The sequence below is a fragment of the Sitophilus oryzae genome, unplaced genomic scaffold (assembly GCF_002938485.1).
Source record: "Sitophilus oryzae breed Bouriz unplaced genomic scaffold, Soryzae_2.0 scaffold_1443_pilon_pilon, whole genome shotgun sequence".
Classification (NCBI taxonomy): Eukaryota; Metazoa; Arthropoda; class Insecta; order Coleoptera; family Curculionidae; genus Sitophilus; species Sitophilus oryzae.
Window position 1 is genome coordinate 2,349,877 of NW_022146108.1, and position 14,145 is coordinate 2,364,021.

Consider the following 14,145-nt stretch of genomic DNA (forward strand, 5'->3'; position numbering starts at 1 on the left):
TATGGAAAAAAAAACTAAAAAGTCCATTTATTTTCCCAGTTATAAACATTTGACATTTTTTATTAAAGTGAATCATTTAGTAATGGAAATAAGATAGGCACATCCCAAGTGAAGGAAAGTTAGTCTGGGTGAAAATTTGCCGATGCAAAAATTTGACAGATCTATGAAATCCGCAGCCCTTATTTTCCCATGCTTGAAATTTAACGTATCATTTCATACTATGGCTTATTTACGAAATTGGCAAATTAGTCTGGCAGCATCTCGAAAATTGCAAAATTACAAAATATTTGCTCTTATTTTCCCAGATTTGACAATTTGTCACATGAAAAATAATACTATAATTTCACAAAAAATACACGTCTGGTTATCATTTACAATCACGAAAGCCCTGCCAGACTCACAAGGGAGGTAGTTAAATGAAGAGAGGAAGCGGCACGTGCGTATGAATTTAGCTCTCCTCACGAGCCTTGGACGAGTCTGACAAGGCTTTCGGGATATTCCACATTAGCCAGACTACTATATTTGCAGCTGTAATCTATGTATACTAATAATATATAAAATCCTTAAGTGACTGACTCACTGATTAATCACGATCCTGCTCAAACCACTCAACGTAAGAAGCTCAATTTTGGCATACAGGTTGATTCTAGGGTGTAGAGGTTCGATAAGAAGGGATTTTTCGAAATTCCAGTTCTAAGGGGGTGAAACCACCCCTCAAATATTACAATATTTTTTAATTAAAAAACGGTCAAGTTTTCGAAAAAACGCTTAAACACGAATATTTTATTTTGTGTTGTTTACATATTTAAAGATTTTTTAAAAATGTATACAGGGTGTTTCGAAAAATCTGGTCATTGATTAATCACGATTATGCTTAAAGCGCTTGACGTAAAAAGCTGATTTTTGGAAAACGGATTGACTTTAGGGTGTAAAGGTTCGATAAGAAGGGATTTTTCGAAACTCGAATTCTAAGGGGGTGCAACCACCCCTCAAATAGTAGAATATTTTTTATTTAAAAACCGTTGAGTTTTTTGGAAAAACTCTTAAACACGTGTATTTTATTTTGTTGTTTTACATATTATAACTTTTTTAAAAAAATTATACAGGGCGTTTCAGAAAATATGACCATCGAGTAATCACGATTCTGCTTAAACTGCTTGACGTTTAAAGCTGATTTTTGGCAAACGGATTGACTGTGGGGTGTAAAGGTTCGATAAGGAGGGGTTTCTCAAATCTCAAAATCCAAGAGGGTGAAAACGCCCCTCAAATATTACCATATTTGTTATTTAAAAAACGGTTAGTCTTTCGGGAAAACGCTTGGACACGCATAATTTATTTTGTTTTTTTACATATTTTGAAATTTTTTAAAAAATCATACAGGGTGTTCCAAAAAATTGGGTAATTGATTAACCACTATTCTGCTTAAACTGCTTGACGTAAAAAGCTTATTTCTAGCAAACGGATTTTTCGAAATTCCAACGAGATGAAACTACCCCTCACATATTACCAAATTATATAATAATATCGTCATATTGTTTTTTTCTCATGCTGACATAAATGTGAGAAAATTTGATCCAGTTTGTATGTTAATGGAAATTCTTGCTTTGCTTTATCATCACCATTACAAATGATTAATTCGACGCGAACGAAGTGGCGGGTACACGCTAGTTATAATATAAATTCATCTGACAATTTTTTTTTTCAAAAAATTCCAAATTTTCAAAATTTTTAAAAAAAATTGCAAATTAAAGAAAAAATTGCAAATAAAAATCTCTATAATGGTGTTTCAGGGGTCGAAATATACTACACCTAAAAATATTTGAACGTAAGACTCACCCTGTATAAGGAAAATATAAGTAGCTAATATTTTTACAATTATTTACAATTTTTGTGTTTTCTTAAGCTCGAAAAGAAAATGAAAAAACATTTTTAATTATGGTTAATTTTAAAGTAAACGATAATGACCTCGGTATAAACAGTGGGGGCGTGTATTCATTTGCATAGAACGCCGATAAATGTCTTTTAATTACCCAGCCAGTCGGAACAGCTACAAATTTTCACGACGGAGTTTATGGTTAATATAATACTCGGAAAAAAGGGAGTTTGAATACTTACAAACATTGTGGAGCTAAGCAGCAGGGTGGGAAGGTCGGGCTGAAACAGAAAAATTACGTTAATTAAATAGAGGTGTTTGTGGAATATACAGAATTGTTTACGAGTTGATAAGTTTAATCAAAAAAATTATACAGGGTTTTACCTAAGTACAAAGAAAAAACACTACCTTATCTACAAAGATAATATCATTACGCAAACGACCCAAGAACCATTTGGACGTTATCTAACATCGGGTATAATATGTCGTAATACGTCGGGTATAACAAGACCGACGTCGCGTTCAATAAACACGACGTCGGGTACCAACGTCAGTTCGACCGCCTGACGACCCTTATTTGCTCCTAAATGGGGAATACAAATTCGGGTCGCCTCGACGTCGCGTCGGTATCTGACCTAATAGGGAATGTTATTCTACCAATTACCAGCGTCATATTACGTTGGATTTCAGTTACTTAAAATTCGTCGCTAAGCACTTACGTTACGTTTGGTTTCAAATTCGCTACCAAAGAATACATAAAAACCTAACCAAACTACCTAATTACAAATGGATTCATAATCACTCCTCGAATAAGTGCCTACGTAATTTCATATTATAATAATTCTGAATCATTAATCTAGACATCAGTTTTGTCAAAGGAAGTCACTTTTTTGATATATCTGATTAAAATACTCCGAAAAACAACGAGCGCCTTCAAAATTAGGTAGATTTATGAAATAAAAATATTTATAAAAAAGTAACTCACAAAATATTTTTTTTCTTTTCTAGCTGGTTTAATCATAAAACTGTAATGTGGTTCCCCCCAAACTCAACCTTATCAATATTATTCTAGTAGAAATCGGAATGTGAATATAAATTTTAAAAACAAAAAACAATTTTAAAATGGGTGACAATCGGATACTTGTTAAGAATGGCGGATTTCTGTGTCCGACTTAATATGAACTAACAATATACCAATTCCGACCGGGTCTCCAACATTAGTCGTCTCACACGACTGAAGTCATCAAGATCGTTGGATTTACCGACTCGGATCCAACGACGTCGCTTTTAATAGGAAAGCGACGTCACCGGTCGTATCACCAGCACCCGACCTAAATTTGCACAAAGTCTGACGTCGCTTCAGGTCAGATTTAGTTCGAAGTCAGATAGATGCTACTTGGGGATACACTACTTTCCCCATTCCTCGACTATATCAGTGCTTGAATCGACATATATCACCGATTCGGAATATACACTATCACTGTCTCAACTATAAGAATTCAATGGTTTCCACAATAATTGGTACATCATTTAATGATAACATTAATTGGATTTCAATAGGAGTGTATTTTTGTTGCAAATATATGATATTGAACGAACTTAACTTTATTTGATTTTTTGTTCTTGAAGGGAACTTTTATTGCTTTTTTTATTTGTTCCTTTTATTGTTGAAGGGATTTTACTTTCATGTTTAATTTAATATATCACTATATTTCATTTCATATATTTTTATTATTGTTTGAATAAAGTGTTACATTTGATATAATAATAAATGAACTTATATTTTCTTCTTCCTTCTTATTAAACTAAAGTTTGCCCAAGACCACCTAGGCACTAAACAACCATAAAATAATATCACAGTTTGGACTACTATAATTGCTAGTTCAAATTTTTTCTTTTTTCAGTGTGTTTTCCCAGTCATATTCGACCTCTGAGTGGTGCAAGTCTTGACAAAACAGCAATTTACAATGTTAATTTACTGTCTAAAATAAAGAGAGAAAAAAGATTCTGATTTAATAAATACTAAAAATAATTAACTATAATATATATGTAGGTATTCCTGTGTAAATTTGAATTAGTTTACCTCCGAGCTCTCCAATATAGTAAGTATGTATTCTCGTATAGTGTCTCTAGTAGGCACTTCATTAGTATTTTCAATTTCAATCATCAAAACAACACAAAAACCCACCAAAAAGAATAAGTAAAATATATTTTTAGAAGGCTTCCTGCCAATATACAATACCAGCAAACATGTGATTCTCCCATTTTATCCAAGAAGCATCACCACAAGTATAGTATAGTTGTATAAACAATACAAGCGTTGCGTTGGGCGAACAATAGCATATCATTGAACAAAATTTACTGCGTTCGGTGTAAACCTGCGTTATATTTTACACGACAGGTAAATGATTCGTTGTAAGGTAAAATATTTGCTAAACTATATGTCTTATCGTTGTAATTTAAGCAAAGCTTTGGTAGAAAAAAAGCATCTCTACTTGCAACAATAATATTAAAATATCCCTGCAAAATATGTAATATTATCTTTAACTATTAGTATTAATTAGAGGGATCAGTTTACCGTAAATGAATGTTTTTATTCTGTTTTGGTCTAAATCGAATAATAAAATATTGTCAGTTTTAACAATATGTCTATATTTAAACTAGAATGATTGTTATATTTCTGTTAACTGTACTATGCTTGTATGAATGGGTTTACTCTCAATAATAAGACTATTGTTGAAAATAATAATAATAATAGCTCCCGTATATAGCGTTCAACGCCTTGGGAGTAGCAAGGTACAGCTTGCCATACTAGAGCCGTTTGGTATACAAGGAAGGTAATGTGGCTAGCACTACGCTTCAACCGCCTATTATTACCTCAGGATTGTGAATTCCAAGGACTCATTTAAGGCTGAGTCGACCTAGGTACCCAAACTATTTTTATTTTAATAAAGATAGTCGGCTGATGCAATGCCGGGTGTGGGAATCGAACCCACTACCTTGAGATTGGTAGACGAGAGCCTGAACCTCGACGCCACCGGGCACCTTGTTGAAAATAACTTGTTGCCTTGTTGAAAATAACTTTTAGTTTTTTTCTGTGTAGCTAGATCGTTTGCCTGTTCATTTCCTTCTATCCCTTGGTGGGCTGGTACCCGGAGTAGGAGGACTCTATTTCCTTTGCCTAATTTGTTCAGCTTCTCTAGGCATTCTTTAACAAACTTCGAATTGATAGTTAATGAGTTGATCGTTCTTAAAACTGCTTGACCATGGGATAAAATGGCTATTTCTTTTTTCCGACAGTTCCTATCTAAGATAGGAGCGTTCCTATCTAAGATAGCATCTTTTGATAGCGTAAATTTGTGCCCATTGGTTCGAAGAAATTGGTTTATGGCCTAAATATTCCTATCCCTGGTTTGGTTTTGGAAGCATCATTTTGGAAGAATACTACGTTATAGTATGGTCTTTTACCTCCCGAGGTAACGTTTCTCTCTTCCAATGATTTTATAACTCAATACTACAGTGAGCTGTTTCTCAAAGTTGCATATTCTTGGAATGCCATCCGTCAGTGATACATCTTCCCGAAAGATTGTGTTCAAAATTTCCAAATTAAACACAAAATATAAGTCAAAGAAAATATTTTAGTTCATAAATTACTCTATTATGCACCGCCTAACTAACGTAACTTTTTGGAATAATAGTTATATCAATTAATAGAGATCAATCTCTTAAAAAATTGTTTAAAATATAATCCCTAATTCATAATTCACGAGATTCGTTATCAAATCCTCAATTAAGCAGATGATTTTCACTCTCTCTGTCTTTCTTTCCAGGAGTAGGAAAAATTTCTAAAGAGGTTTTAGGGTTTTCTCGATGAAAATCCGGAGAAATCTTTATATTGTCGGTGTCTTAGCGGAAGCAGATTAGGGATTAGGCCCTCGCCAGCGGGGTTGGGTCCAAACCGAACGATTTAACTGAAAAATTTACGTCATTGAATAGAGTAATCCCGTCCCTGATGGGAAATTACATCTTGATAATGAGGTTTAGATTGTTTTTTTAATTATATTGTTCAAACCTGTTAATTGGCAAATAAAAATAATTCTATTTGGTTTTAAAGGGGTTGTTATCGTTATAAAAAAATATTTATCAAAGTAATATGAACCAAATGAATACAGGGCGTTTCTAAGCAATCCTAGCTACGAGGTGATTCGAAAGTAAAATGGTATTATAAGTTAACGTCTATTTTTCGCTGTTCTGGCTAGTATAGACGGGTCCTGCTTTCTTGACAAGGGTCTAAATATTTGAATAAAATGATTAAGGGAAGGAGCATATCAAAAACTTAGATGTAGCATTATGGGAGACATGGATGGAGCATTAATATGGCTGACTTACATTCGGGTTTATCAGGACTGTTCTTATTTTATATAAAACGTGTGAAATATAATGTAGGCTAGACTTATTAATTTGTTGGTTTTGTTTTACGTCATTGATAAGTGTTATTAGTTATTAAAATTGTTAAAATATATATTTCTCTTAAAAATAGATACTGTTTAATAATTAATTATTTAATAACAGAAATACCAGAGATACGCTACTGAAATACGTAAGTCAATTTGATTGTATCTAGAGGTAGTGAAATAAAAGCAAAAATGCATGAAAAATATACAGGGTGGTCTGAACTGTATTCCGAAAACTTCGGCAGCATATTCTGCAAATAAAAATAAGTAAAAAAGTTTGGATAAATGTATGTCCTGAAATGGGGGCTTATATAGTTTCGGAGATACAAAGAGTTGCAGTTTCATTTTCATTTCGATTTTTTTCTAATAATTTCTGAAAAAACGTCAATATTCTGATGAAACTTGGTGTCAGGGAGTTCTTTGTCATGAGAAATTTGATTTTGATGTCAATATGACTCCTACTTGTAGAGGGCGCCACCTACATATTTTTTAACTGGTTTGAAAAGTAATAAATTTTCGTCCTTACCTGTATAAAGCTATTGTGTTAAAAAATATACATTTACGACGTTTTTTACGTAAAAAAGGTTTGTTGGTTAAAAGCGCTACGAGTTCGCGAAGTTCTCGAAATATTTGCAATCGAAATTATCAATACCTGTCGTCACTGACATAAATTAAACATGTTGACTAATAAGTTATTAGACTGAAATCATAAATTTGAAATGTTTTTGTGCCAAAAGTTCAACAGAAACTCTTATCACATTTTTCGAAAAAAAATTTATGATTAATTTAAAAAAAATAAAAAGTTCACAAATTTATAATTTCAGTCAAATAACTATCTACTCAATACGTCGAGCAACATATATGTTCATTTTTAGTCAATAATGAAATGTATTGACTACTTCCATACGGAACGGTTGCTCGTAGCAATTTTTATATTTTTTCTACCAAGAGACATTTTTTACGTAAAAAATCACGGAAATGTATATTTTTTCACACAGTAGTCTTATACGGGTACGGACAAAAGTTATTACTCTTCAAAACAGTTAAAATACATGTAGGTGGCGCCGCCTACAAATAGCAGTCATATTGACATCAAAATCAAATTTCTCATGTCAAAAAACTCCCAGAGACCAATTTTCATCCAAATATTGACGTTACTTCAGAAATTATTTGAAAAAAATCGAAATAAAAATGAAACTTCTACACCCTGTATCTCCGAAATTAAGCATTTTAGGACATACATTTATACAAACTTTTTTACTTATTTTTGTCAGCAGAATATGCTGCCGAAGTTTTTGGAATATAGTTTGGACCACTCTGTATAATTAGTTAATTCTAAGAGAATGTATTTTTTTTACAGAGATTTTTATTTTTTTCTACAATTACTTATGTTATCACTGCATGTAACGTAATATATGTTAAAAATACGTATCAGTAATAAACATAAGTAATCAACCCATCAATATTTTGCATTAATCAATAAAAAAAACGTTCAGATTTCATCTTAATTCATGACTAGTTTCTTTCCAAATTCTCCAAAGCTTCCATCCTGGCCTTCCAGTGGTGAGCCAACCTCTCCATCAAACTATCTCCATCCCGCTCAAGAAATCTAATCTCTCCTCCACTGCTGCGAAGCAACAGAAGCGCTAACGCAATAAAAGTAGGAGAATGGAGATTCGCCCAATTAGGGCCGTTCCTTGCGGAACGAAATCAACTTATATCTGGAAAGCAAATAACTCAGGACCGTATCTAATCGAATTCGGGAACCTGCTTTATTTTATACGCTTCGTTCGCTTCCTGCGAAATTAGTGAATCTATTAATTGAAGAACAATCTGAGTTGCTGAGGATTTTTTGTTTTATTTTATATTCTTTGTTACAATTTTAGGCAGTACCTAAATAAATGGTATATTGGCACCCAGATTGGCAAAATATATTATAATAATAATGTTAGAAAAGTGTAACAAATATTTAAATTATTTTTTGGAGTCTTAGATCGTCCCTTAAAGAGGTAAATTTGTAAAAATTTGTTTTATTGGCGTAACTGAGCCTTTATTATTTACTTATTTTTAGTTATTTATTCCCACGGTAAACCATTTTACAGTCATAAATCAAAAAAGTAAAAAATATAAATATAAAGTAAAAAAGACACACTTAAAAACATTTACACATTAACTACTGAATAATGGTAGGTAATGGGTTAATAAACTTTAATGGCTTACTGAATTTTGAAAATTCATTCCCTTAAGGGATAAAAATTCAAGGTGAAAATTTGTGCAAAAATTAGAAAAATTGCATGGTTCCAGAAGTATCATATTTTGCACAAAGGTTTTACTGATGGCCTTGGTTTTAATCATTTTCTGATGATGCTAACATGGTTAGCGAAACGTGCCGCCAGTGCAGAAGTAGAGTGTTTTCGTGTATTGGTGAGTTAGTGTTATTTTGCTTTTATTTTGCTTTCTTTCCACAAATGTTTCTTAAAATTTAAGTGAGCGTGGAGCGTGGTGCTAAGTTAGTGGAGCAGCGATTTCTAGAAACTCATCTCCTAAAAAAATCTTCTTAAGCAAAAATTACTCATAAAAACCAAGTCAAAAATAAACTAAAAATAATTACATTTAAGCAGAAAGTTTGAAGATTTTTGGTTTCGGCTCATTAAGAAATCATTATTATCAGGTATTAATTGAACGTTTGATGTTTGACTTCATATATGTCATTTTAACAGAACGTCAACGGTTTATAATAGACCTATCTGTTAAAAGAACTAAAGCGTTCTTGCATAGTTGTATTTATTACAGTAACATTTGGTGTTACAACAGTAAAATATAAACTAGGTCATCATATTACACCAAAACACTTTATTTTTGCATTGAACGCGCATTTCGCTAACCATCTTAGCACCATCAGCAGATGATTAAATCTACCAGTTTTAATCTGCAGATCAGCAAAATTAATTTTAAATGTTTTTTTCTTTATTCTTTGTGTTTGTTTGATTCTGACGATGGGAGGATATATACCTCCCGAAACGTTATTTTGGAAGACAAATTTGTAGTAAAATATCATTGACAAATTTTTCTCCATTGGATGAACGCCATGGAGTTTACAAAAAACGCCATGACAAAGGTATAGACATTATTCATTTTAAATATCAAGACAAATCTGAGTCAAGTCAAAAATATAACAAATATTATGAAAATGAACGAAAACGGTCCTGATTACTAGCATCTTTTAAAAAATTTTCTCACATTTCTTCTGAATTAGTATTAAAACTTGCCCAGCTCGCATCTCATCAACCTACATCTCAACACGCCGAGCACCCTTCTTTGAAGTGTCACTTTCCGCAGCAGCTGCCCGTCAAATCCGATTCACCTTGACGTCGTCGCTTGCATACGAAATTAGTTCGTTCGAATCCACAACCCTTTTCACTGCGATGCTCTTTCAGCGTTCAGTAGGTCGAGCTATTGTCCCAGTCCGTGGTGCTTGTACAGCCGTTTGACGGGGAATTGTGCCACCTCTATTCGGGTGTGGCAAATTCTTTTGTCCGAATTCGTCGAGATTTCGACCGTATTTGGATATTTTGACGGATTTTCGAGCATGTTTTGTTAGGATTATAGCTACAATGTTGTTTTGTTATTTCTCGAATTAACGAATGGTAATTTAAAAGTGCCACTATGTGCGTTAAGAGTATGCGAATCTAAATTTATGAATTTGGAACAAAAATTTGTATCCTCTATAAGTAATTAAATGAAGTAAGCGTTATTTCTGTTAGAAAAATTAGTTACTTGTTCCAAAATAGCAGAACATTGGCATACACACAATCAAACTTATATGGAATCATCTATTATTTTTCATAATTTTTGAGACGCATGAACATTTTGTGTTTATGAATAAAACTCAGTCTTTACCAAATACTTTTAATGAGAAATAATATAATTCATATAGCAATAAAAAAAATCAGTTCCCAAAATAAAAACAATGGTATTTTTTGGGTTTCTGAAACTAAATGAGATTTAAATTTTTAATGGTCAAAAAGCAAAAACATAAAGAAAATTGATAATTTAATTAATCCGTGTTGTCACCTATGCCCCTATGCAAGCTTCTATCCGCCCTGGCATGCTTCTTATTAAATCATCAAAGTTGTCTTGGGGTACGTTTTCCCATTCTGCTAATGCTGCATCAATAAGCTGTGCGAGATTTCCTGGATTGTTTCGACGAGCTTTAACCCTTCTTTTGAACTGGTCCCACAAGTGTTCGATAGTGTTTAGATCTGGTAAACCTGTAGGTCAGTCCAAAATTATGACATCTTCCGTTTCAAGACATTCTCTAGCCACTCTGCTGGTATGGGGAGGTGCATTATGGTACATGAAATTAAAATAATCCCCATTTACAGCTCTCCAAAGTCTAATGATTAGTTCTAGCACTGAATCAACATAACTCCGACCCGTTAAAGTTTGTTGAAGTAGTAACAATGAAGTGTTTGCTCCCAGCATAATACCTCCCTAGAACATTAAAGTTTCTCATTTATATCTTGGTACAGATTTGGCAGTCTAGAGACTCGCTCGTCTTCCTGGAGTCATCTGATCTTAGGCCAATTCTGGTCTCATCCGAAAAAAAAAACATTTTGCTAATTCTCAATTGTTCAGTTGTTGTTGAAGGCATCAATTTAGTCGGTCAATTTTATTTTGCCGAGATAACTGTGGAATCGAACAACTCTCTCCTACTGTACACTCAAGAGCACGAAGCCTTTTTCTTACGGTTTCAATTGAAACGTTCACACCTGAAGCTGCCAGAAGTTGTCTTTGTAGCTCTGTAAGTGGTCTTGTTGTTTAGTAGTGACTCTTTGACGACTTTGTCTAGGCCTGTTCTTGAGAGTTCCTAGTTTCAAGTACCGTGCATATTTTTTTAATACAGCACCGTGTGAAACGCCTACTATCTCTGCTACGTCTCTTTTCAAAGAGAGCAATAATTCTTCTCCTCAGTACATCTGTTAATCTAACATAAAGCATTTTTTTTTTGGATCGAATGAAAATTACCGGATAATAGTGATTTTACTACTGAACACAAAATTCACAAGAAAACAAATCGCAGCAGTCGTTAATTTTTTTCTTTGCAAAAAGTTTAGTCAGAAATAAAGAGTAATTCCATATATTTTGGTTGTGTGTATATGAAAGCCATGGGACTCTTAATTGCGAATTTTAATTAGCTACAACGCTTACGTCGAAGTAGCCCTTAGGGAATGGAAGACGAAATGTCAAGGTATGGGAATACCCATTGGGGACAACACACTATTTACCCTGAACTTTGCAGACGATCAGGTCGTGATTGCGCAGGACTCATACGATCTAGAGTTCATGACTAAGAGGCTTTATCAAGAATACAACAAATGATAAACTTGTTAATATGTTGCTTTTCGAACAAGATAAATTTAGTATTAATTAACAAGAAAATGAAACAGCTTGATGTCGCCCCAAGATAAACACAGTTAGTGATAGGGATGTGGAGAATATATCGAATAATATCCGACTAATCGACAAATTCTTTTAAAGAAATATATTTAATTATAGGACCATACATGCTGGGGAGTCGCAGTGGAGGAATGCTGGAGTTTGCTGCTTTTGATATTAGATCTCTGGATTGTGTTTTCACGCCCAACCGACCGTGCCATGAGAAAATTTGAAAAGAGAAGTATAAGATGGTGTCTTTATCCAAATGTTGCCAATAATGGACCCTACCCTTTTTTCTAATGCATCTTTTATTTCTTTTATAGAAATAGGTACGGTGGTAATGTAATAATAGGTATATATTGGTACGGTGATATGTATTTGATTAAATAACAATTTGAAACAAAGATGTCGAAGCATACCGTGCTGGCAACTCATACTTTTGGATCGGCATCTTCCAGTGGCGTAACTATCGATGTGCCGTGTGTGCGAAGCACACGGGCCCGGGCCGCATTTCCATATCTATCGCATACTCTCGCGAATCAAGCAGAATCAGGCGATCCCGAACTAAGTTCTTATCTATCACATGTCTTCTTAACTACTTAACCAGCACACGCTATCGCGAAAATAACTTATTACTTTACACTTGTTCTTGTGCAATTTTCTAGCTGTGTTTTCCAACAAGCAAAGTAAAAATAACTGAAAATATGTGATTTTCCATTGGAGAATCATCAAATAGAAATAGAACTAAGCTAGTTGTAGCATCAAAAAGAACATGTAAAATTATACTGGCCAGACTAGTTAACTCAAAATCACAAAAACTCTAGTTACCTAATGGTTGTATTAACCCACTGGCAACTAAAACCAAACACCAAGGTAGCTGAGTTACGAGAAGTGCCCGAAACTGCCACTTTTTAAAATCACCCTGTAGCTCAGTAACTAAAAGGGCCATGACAAAGCCTATTAGGGTCTCATTTCGTCAAAAAGTAGCCGACTATTGTGAAAACCTATTCATAAGGGCAACAAACCACATGAAAATGGGATACCCTGTAGGCACAAGGTATTCCATTCGTAAAAAAATATCTTATTATCGCACACTGGCATACGAAGGACATAAAAAATTGTTATAGCACTTAAATTCAATTTGTTCTTGCTTCAAATAATATCGCGATTACCTGTGCTGGTTATGACGGCAATTCCCAATACTTCTTTCTTAACATGTCCATGTTCTTCATTTACATTGTTTATTTTAATTTAGTTAATTTTGTTGTTGTTTTTTGTTTTGTTTTTATTTATTTGATATTTTATATGTTTTGGCTTACATATTCTGTGTGCAAGTAATAAATAATACTATATAAAAATTAATTTGATAATGTTATTTCTAACCTAAAATATGAGTGCATATTATTCAGATTAGTATATAAGTATTGAATATGGAGGTATTGAAATATGTAGTTGTAATAGGGGGCCCGGTAAAATTTTTGCACACAGGCCCGTGAGTCTGTTGTTACGCCACTGGCATCTACATGTGTGGAAGTAAATTGCATAGGGATCTTATTAAGTCGGAGTGAGAGAAATGTGATGATGTGCTGTTGTGGCGTTGCCACATTTCTCCGGTACAAGTGAACAAGTGAAGTAAAATCATGATCGCAAACGGCTTATTTTTAAAAGATTTTTTTTTTCGAAAAGATAACTAGATAAAATCATTAGATATATTTCTGGATTTTTTTCCATGTCCATTTACTTTTAGTGCATAGCAATTTTCAGCAATCGTGTAATTTTCTTATTTATAAAGATTTTCACAACTGTCTGCGAAAAAAATATAGCAAAAATATTCAGAAAGCCTTTGAAATAAACTACAATCAATTATTTCTAATGGATTTCGAGATATCGATTTTTGAATTCAGAGTTCTAATAGCGCGACCACTGTCGAACACCAACTAAATTCCACTTATTTTTACCAAAAGTGCAAGTGTTTCTAACTTGCTAAGATAACTGACGGGTTTATATTTTATATGAGACACCATACCTCCACAACTTTACGCTGTGGAGGAATTGTGTTGTGGCATTTTTTTATATATTATGTTTTTGATGGGATATCGATATTTTCTTTAAATATGAACATCCCTAGCTAGAAAGAAGGGAAAAACAGATCCGAGCGGCATCTAAGCGCGGAGCAGTAGTAGTAAAGGCGAATTTATTATCTTTTATTACCCATATTTGTGTGCGTTTAATACCGAGTAATATTAATGCTCTTCAATCTGTATCTTTATTGTATGTCATTTTGTCGGAGACTGTTTCCTGCTGGGTGGCCGCCATCGTTGCGATTTATAGAGCTCGCCGCTTTAATTTTAATGGCGAGCATTAATTTCGGTACTTTCC

The 14,145-nt window shown here is 33.6% G+C and overlaps 1 protein-coding gene across 1 annotated transcript in view; it reads right to left on the reverse strand.

The window, feature by feature from the left end:
- LOC115877300 (discoidin domain-containing receptor tyrosine kinase B-like) overlaps nucleotides 1-14,145 on the reverse strand; it is a 288,039-nt gene that overhangs the window by 174,334 nt on the left and 99,560 nt on the right. Inside the window, exon 2 of the mRNA XM_030893435.1 lies at nucleotides 2,116-2,154. The gene's annotated coding sequence lies outside the window, so the exon portion shown is untranslated. The remainder of the gene's footprint in view (nucleotides 1-2,115; nucleotides 2,155-14,145) is intronic.